Below are 8,820 nucleotides of genomic sequence, written 5' to 3' on the forward strand. Positions count from 1 at the left end.
TCCTGAGGTAGCTGAAAATTACACTTAAACTCAATACTAGTGAAAGCATGCAGAAAAATACAAAAGAATATGCGCACCTGATACCATAGGAACATTCAGAAAAATGACAGGAACTCATTTCCGGAGTATAATACTAAAACAAGGCTGCAAAGAGTAGAAAGAAGAAGAAAATCAGAGCCTACAGACTGCGTAGACAAAGTAAATGACACTGAAAATTTACCAAGAATTGCAGTGCAAAAGAGTCCAAGAACGCCTACAAATTACAGTCCAAGATTTACACTTTGCCAACTTACACTGCAACTGCCTAACAATTACACTGCAATAGTCCAAGACTTACAGTGTAAATCCCCTGGAAATTATAGTCCACTGACACAGGAATTGACACTGAAAACTACAAGAGATTTAAACTTGCCAAAACTTGTCAGCTTACACGGTGAAGTACCTAGGAATTACAGTGTAACTGCACAAAAAATACCATGGAAATCGCCTAGAATATACAGTGTAAATTAGACTGTAAAAATGAACATTTACATTGTAAGAATGTTGTTGATCAGGATTTACAGCGAAATAACCCAGGAACTACACTGTAAAGTGCCCCTATATATACATTGTAACTTCCTGGACAATGTAGAAACACATGGGCTTACACTGAAAAAAAAAACATAGAATTACCAAATGTCGCGGAACTTACAAGTACAATGATCAGTGAAAGTACAGATCAAGTACAATGAAAATGCCCTGGATTTACAGTGTAAGAACGGTGCATAAAACTACTAAACTACATAGCAAGTACACTGAAAAAGCATATGAACTTACAGTGTAAATACAGACTAAAAATGCAGAGTAACTACAGCGATACTACCATGATAAATACAGTGTAAATCACCAAAAAATCTATGCTGGAAATACCAAGGGAACTAAAATACCCATGAACTTTAAAAATACACCGGAAAGACCACTATCCTCCTAATTCTCGACTTTTTATACAGATCCAGTAAATTCACAGATAATTCTTTAAAAAAATGTAGATGGGGAGCATGAGAAGAACAATAACAAAAGACAATCTACTGTCACTATTACAAGAAGATCTCATTCAAAATGTGAGTATCACTAAATGGCAAAAACACAGAAGAAAATGTTGGGTACATCAAAATCAAAATAGCTCACAGAAAAAATACACTGTAGGAATCGTTTTCTTTTACAGCACTCCTACAATAAGACATTATGTACAAGGTCAGAAAAGCAACTTTGAAATACAGTAGTGGTACCAAACCTCTTGAGAAAAAAGAGTGTTTTCTTAGTATGCTATTCCAACAAGAACTCCAGTTAACTTAACGTGGTGATTGCAGGTACATTCGGCAAATGGGGCTACATCAACAACACAATCAAGAGTGGAGGACTCCAGTAACAAAACGCATAACACCAACAACCCAACAATTCATTCTAGAGTAAGTGAAACTATTGGTGAAAAACTCATGACCTGGCAAAAAATTGAGAAACATACATCTTGAGAACTCTGCTGCAGACATTGGAAGAAATGCAAAACGAAGCTACACCAAGCGAAGAAGGCGCAACAGAACTGAACCCCTGGAAAACAGACATGTTTGCCCACATGAATTTGGAACAGGTGGGCACATTAATAAAATTTCAGAAACAAGTACATATCATACAAGTTGAAACTAGTAAGAATAATAAATCGGAAACAAAATGCTAAGTATCCAGGAGACTGAAGATGTTCACCCCAGTTCAGCAGCAACAAAAGCAAACTCAAACACTTGCCACAGCAATGAAGAAAGAGAAAGGGGAGAATCAGAGCACTCACACAAATGCAAATTCCGAAGATGATACTAATGTAACGTCCTGGCGAGAGACTTTCCGAAGCTTACCCATTAAACTAAAACCTATAAATTGCAGAGCTAAAGCATGAGTATTACACTAAAAATTAGGGCGGAAATTACACTATAAATACAGAAATAAAAGCAAGGGGGCTTAGACTGTAAATCTGGGATAACACTACATTATTGGGAACATTACACTGTAAATACATAGAATAAGCAAGGCGTTTAAAACTAGGGTTACACTGGAATTCTTGGGAAGATTACACTGTAAACAGGACATAGTTCATAACTGCACCACAACGACACTCGAACAATCAACAAGAATGAAAGCCAAAATTTCAGGAATTACATAACCGAATCATACAAAATTACACTGTAAAAAATGGGACACATTATAACTCTGGGATAACATGTAAGCAACATGTGAATTACACAGTAACTCTGGGGGTAATTACATTGAAACTCTGGGACAAATTGCACAACAACTCTAAGGTATATTACACTGGAACTCTGGGGTAATTACACAGTAACTCTAGGGTAATCACAGTGTGTAAAACTCTAGGGTCAAGTACATAATAAGCATGAGAATTACACGGTAACTCTGGGGGGAATTACACTGCAACTCAGGGAAATTACACAGTAACTCTGGCCTATATTACACTGAAACTCTGGACATAATTACGCAGTAACTCTAGGATAATTACACTACAGAAACATAAGTAAAATACAGGCTCAATACAAATAGAGTTACACTGCAAATCCTGGTTGGTTCAATCAACCAGGAGCATTAGAAAAATGAAAGAATAGAGGAATTGAAGTGCAAAGCACATAAAAGTACAGAGAAAAGCGCATGATTCAATAGAAAATCTAGATAACCTACATGAACTTCAGAAAACAAATACTAGCAAAAGAACACATAAATTATTGTGCTTACACTCTAATACATGAGCACTGAAAAAAATACATTGATAAGAACCAACACTCACAAACTAGGGGTAAGTACAGGGCTAGAACACAGGGGGAAATAGAAAATATAACCTGGAAAATACACCAAAAACAGAGCTAACTGGAGGCTGGGGTAAGTCTGATACACCCAGAGGCCATTGATAACACTCAGAAGTCATGGAACCTGTGCACTGCATGCAGTAGAGGCCACTGGTAACAACTAACTACAACTAAACCTACCAAAATTCATGTATCTACAACAAAAAACCAACAGGATCCATGAACATAAAGACCACCTGCCAGCGCAAGTCACCAAACTCTAACCACAAAAACACTCATCTGAAACCCTGCATCTAATCCATACATCTACATCTAACAAAAAATCGAGACAACTACCAGCGCCTACACAAGAGTAGATGGGGAACAATGGAGGATTACGCATGCCAGGAAGCAGAGCCAACCGCTAAAACTACAAGCACCTACCACGAATCTACAACAACACGGCGGCTACAAACACCAATCACGAACCCACAAAGAAATCACGGCAGCAATTCACCTAGATCTGGAAAGCCACACACCCAGAAACAATCAAAAATCATGCGCGGGAGGGAGAATGACGAGGCCGACCAACCGAAGACGTCATGAATCGAAGAGGAAGGGGAGAGAAATCAAACTCGACAGGTGGGGGGAGGAGGGTCTCAGAATCGACATGAACAACACGAATCGCCTGGTCTCCTCCTCCTCCGCTCGAGTGCCCCTTCCTCTCTCTCTCTCTCTCTCTCTCTCTGCTTTATCGAAACAGTGATGCTCGAATGAAAAGGGAAAACCGTGCCGAAAATTCAGAAAGGACAAAACCAAACAGGGGTCGGGCAGGTGTTACGGTAACGAGCTGAGATAGAAAAACCGCGCCCGACAGCAAAAAAACCAGCCCGAAAACCAAACCTCACAACGCGAATCTCTGCGCAAGAGCAGACGGAGAGAGATTTGAGTGTAGGCGAATTGAAAAACAGTCAACTGTAAAATAGCAAATCCGTAGTTCAAAGGAAAAAGCCCATCGCTGGTCAACACCAACACGGTCACGGGCAAAAGATGGCCACGACCTGAAACGGAGCCGGTTTGGACTCCCCCGTTGTCTGCGCCCGCGACCTCACCTCGCCACCTCCGTCGTCGGGGCTCAGAGGATCGCATCACCAACCTCGTGCTAAGCCGGCCCATTCCGTGCCGCATCGCCGTCACGCTCGGCCAAACCGACTGTTGACTTTGCCATGCCACAGTCGCCGTTGAGCCGCCCTTGCTCGACCTTTGCTCTGAGCTGCCCCCGCTTCACAGCGTACGCCACAGCTGCCGCCATCTGCAAAGAGCCGCCGTCCGGATCTCGGGCCTCACCTCCGCCGGCCCTCTGCACCATGCTAACTCACCGACCTATTGTGGCCCTGTGCCGAGCCGTCATGGCCTGCCGGAGCCACCGTGGCCGGTCTAGCTTCACCGATCTCCGTCGGGCCGGCCGTGAGCCGCCGTGGCCGCACGGCCTCACCTCGCTGCCTCCGCTCTTCTATGCCCGTGCAGGCTTACATCCGCGTCCGGCGCGTTCCCACCTTGCCGCATTCCACGCGCCGCAGCTGATCCTGCGCATCCACACTGCCGCTGAGTCGCCTCGCAGCCTCTGCTCCGAGTCACCGCCGTGGCGTCCCCGCTCTTCCAAGCAGAATTCACTCCCAAGCCGGCCTCTAATGCTGCTCCTCTGCTCCTCGTACTGCTACACTGTTGAAACCGTCCCGACTAAGCGCGAGGGCATCAGACCGAGCCACGGATCCGGAACTGGATTGGATTTGGGTTCCGCGCCGAGTCGCCGACCGGCTCCCCCGTCCCGCTCCCGAGCACCCCCGCGGCCTGCTGCGTTGCCCGTGGGTGCGCTTCTCCACCGCCGCGTTCGGCCGCCATTACGCGCCCCCGTCCCTCCTTGCTCTGCTGCGTTCCCGTGGCCGTGCCGGCACCGTGTCGTCGCTGCGTCGTTTTCCATCACAGGTTCAACCCGCCGGCGTTCCTAAACCGCCCAGCGCTTCACGACTCCGCTGCCGGGTCAGTGGCTGCACCCCGAACTGCCGCGTTCGTCTCCAGACCCTCCTGGCGTACCGCAGGCCGCTTATTCTGAAGAAACTGAAGAAAGAATGAACACCTAGCTAACTGAAGAATTGTGCAACATGATTCAGTGTTCAATAATGGCCAAATTGCCGCTCCCAGCGCGCCCTCACAGCAGAGCTTAATCAACATCAACCAAGCTGACTTGCACTGCGCCATCTCCTGTTCGGCGGTTTTTCGGCTACAGGTCTTCAAAAATTTCAGCTTCCGCCGTCGGCTCGAACCATCAGCTGGGTTACCGATTTGTGACTCCTACGCGGGATCATCATACTGCCTCGCTGCGGTCGACCCCAACGGTCCGCTGGCTTATGCCACATCATCAAAACAAGCTAAGTCGCTTTTATATTTAAATTTCATTTTTCTTCCAGTCAATTAAATATATCCAACACCTTTGAGTTAATCTCGGGGGCTATCGTTTCTTCTCATAAGGTTGAGTCGTAAGGTTATCAAAGAGGACTATTTGCCACGATGCACAGTTCAAACATGGGTGCCTTACATATCAGCGAAATAATTTTACGTTCGTTCTTTACTAAGTCAGATGCAACTCGTAACCGACCAAGTAGTGGATATGGTATTGTCAATCGACTCTGATGCCTATCATGAACTTTGTCGACACTGAACATATCATATTCCATGAAAAAAGTCCACGCGAAAGCCTATCTAGTCAAGTCGAATGATTAACAACTTAAACACAAGTTGACAAAGTCATTGAAATTACTATTTAATTTTGTTTTATAACGAACGGTGTAATGCATTCATGTGTTTTATTTCAGGAACAAAGAGCCTCAAGACAACTCCTCGAGTCGCCTTGAGCCTCGGGGGCTATCAACCCAGAATTTGTGAAAAAATGGACTTTGTTCGTTACCAAAACACAAGTTCACAGACCCCTGGATTGTTAAAGGCCTAAACAAACCCGGCGCTCGGGGGCTACAGATGATATACATGCTATTGGGGTTGGAAAAAATTCGAAAGACCCGGCTTGGAGACAGAATCCAGCCTGGGAGGACAACCCGGCAACATCAACATCGACGCTTCATGCCCGGCAATCTCTTCATCCACATTTCGGCATCCATTACGTCAACAACCTGGAAAAAAGCTCCACGTTCAAGGAAGACAAAAGCATCAACAAAATCAAGACCTTCTGCCCGACTCTTCGAGTCACCCGAAAGCTCGGGAGCTACTGTCGTGGATATGTGACACGGGTATCCTCACGGAGGTAGGCCGCGGCCCATCATGGGAGGTGGCCCAGCAGGCCGACTTAAACAGTTTGAATAAGACCTAGATTGCTATCCGTCTTGTAATAGAAAAGAGACTAGTCCTAATCCTACTAGGACTCTACATGTAGGCCGGCCCCTTCAACTTATATAAGGAGGGGCAAGGCTCCCCATAAGATTGACAAGTTCCACAAGTTGGACAAGTTAGGTTTAGACAATAGCTCTCGAGATAGAGCACTCTTGTAACTGTGGTCATGATCATCAATATCAATGAAGCAGGATGTAGGCTTTTACCTCCACCGTGAGGGGCCAAACCTGAGTAAAACATCGCGTCTCTCGTCCCGCTCAACCCCTCTCAAGCTACCACATAGATGCGTTGGCCTCGCGACTAAGTCCTGACACTAAAGACATCTGCCGTGACAATTCCACGACAGTTTAGATCTTGATAAAAGGCAAATGTTACGAAGCCTTCAACAATGTGTTCTAATTATTAGCCAGTCATGTATTGCTTGTGGCCGCAGCCCTGCCATTTGAAGATCACTTGCAGGCTTACCGAGCTATCCCGTGAAATTGATCGATCTTCAGCGTGACAGCCACAAAAAGCATAAAGAGAAGGGAATGCATCTTTTTTTCATCTTCCATTATTTTGGAATCTAGAAAAGTAAATCAAAACAGAGTAGCCAAAAGAGACAATGTTTCAAACGCATGGATCACGACATTCTTTGTCGTTGTTTTTTTCTCTTTGTTCTCTAGCCCAATCAATTTGAGATTTTTTACGATACCCTGATACTCAATAAAAAGAGTTTGGAGTACCAAGCAGTAAGTAGAGGTACAGTTCAATACCTGATGGTTCATTTTAGCGAACCAAGCAGTGCATCTATCTTTTTACTACGTTGCTGCTCATGATGGTAGCTGTGGTCAGAATGGACCAATAATCAGTTAGACAAAATTAATTCATGTAGGTGTAATGCAGGTTGAAATCACAAAATGGTAGGGGGGGGGGGGGTATCTGCAAAACATTCACCAACGACTGGACCGGGCCATCTGATGCAATTTGGTCGTCTGTGATTAGCTCAGGACTAACTTTCCACATCTTGGACAAGTTCTATGACTACATAGTTCACTTTTGCAAGTTCTAGGACTAAACCATCATCTTAGACAAGTTTTAGGACCTCCGGTGCTTTTACCTCATGTTCTTTGATGATATGGAGGGCTTGAATATGGTAGAAAGTGAAAAGTGAAAATTTCAATGATTGCATGGGCGTTTGATGATGTGGAGGGCGTGCATGTGGTGAAAAGTGAAAAGTTGATTGATGACATGCGCTTAATGATGTGGATGGCTTGCATGTGCATTTAAATGGGAGGTGACATGTGTGGGACATATGAGATGAGATGAATAAGCTGCATATTATGATAAATAAGGTAGTCATGATGGACTTAGGTATATATAGGAAGAGATTTCCAATTATTAGCCCATCTAAGAAATGAGCAGGGCTCACTTGGGTGAGAATGTACATGTATAGTTATTTTCCGGTTGAACGCTTTGAGTATGCGAATTAGGACTCGTATTTACACCTTTTTTTTTCTTCAAAACAACATTTACTTTCATATACTAGCCATCTTTTACAAGTTTAAAACTTATGTGTTTCTTTTATTTTCCGGGGGTGCAACTTATGTGTTTCAACCAATGAAAGTATTGAATACCCCCAAGCCCCAACCGTCTCTTATGTGAAGGATGACTTCCGTTGTATATATAGAGATCTTCAACCATTGTTGTTCTATTCATTTCACCATATTGATAGAACTACCTTAGTACACTACATATGTGGTGATGAGATGATCAAATTAAGGGGAGAATGAAAGAAGAATTAGTCAGATGTTACAACATGTACATGGGAATACACTAGCAGAGCGTCTCCTTGCTGTGGTTCGGAAACGAAGGGAGATGTTTAACCATAAAGCTAAATGGTATGCCTCTCTTTCAACATCCCACCACCGCTAGAGCCCATCGTTTCAGCCATTGCCGACATGCAGCTCCCCACGATACATATGCTCTTCCGCTGATAGTCCGCTTCATCGGCCGCATCCTCGAGCCCCTGCGTCTTTGGTCGACATGCACGCATGCTTGCAATTGCGCCGGCCAGCCGGCGTGCCGACACATCCTTGGCGAGGGCAACCCATCATACTGGGTACAAAGACTCAACTACACCGAGTTCGTGTTGATTCTCTTCCGTGGCCTCAAGCACCTCTCGCGGCCATTGTATCTTTCTCCTTGATGAAGACAGAGAGGATGGCCGCACAACCCCTCATGCGCCCCATGCCTCGCCTCGCCGAAGAACCCTCTGCACCTGCTGTCCACGTGCCCCTACACGATCCAACTTTGGGATTAGCTGCTGCTCTCTTGTAGGCTGCCACAGTCCTTGGTGCTAAGCTCGACCACGACCTCCATGCTTGACTGGGGCTTGTAGGGGCGTGCTGCGCTACCCTCAGCCTCACCGTAAGGCTTGGTCTTCGCTGTTTTACCTCATCTGGTGGCACACCTGTCAGAGCGCAACCTGCCATATACAATGAAGGAGTCATCGACTGGGGTACCTGCAACTTACAAGTCACTCGGACGCAGGATTCACTCGGAGGCCTCACCAACACTCGACCGTCTCTGCTCACTCAGAGTACCAAGCGTCACT

General features: G+C 45.2%; 1 long non-coding RNA gene across 1 annotated transcript; it reads right to left on the reverse strand.

The window, feature by feature from the left end:
* Positions 1 to 378: 378 nt before the first annotated feature.
* On the reverse strand, positions 379 to 3,686 carry LOC123105275 (uncharacterized). The gene is made up of 2 exons (XR_006450756.1): positions 1,823 to 3,686; positions 379 to 1,587 (listed from the first exon to the last, which is right to left on the reverse strand). It is a non-coding gene; the product is annotated as an uncharacterized lncRNA (long non-coding RNA).
* Positions 3,687 to 8,820: the final 5,134 nt, after the last annotated feature.

Source organism: Triticum aestivum, chromosome 5A, assembly GCF_018294505.1.
Source record: "Triticum aestivum cultivar Chinese Spring chromosome 5A, IWGSC CS RefSeq v2.1, whole genome shotgun sequence".
NCBI lineage: Eukaryota > Viridiplantae > Streptophyta > Magnoliopsida > Poales > Poaceae > Triticum > Triticum aestivum.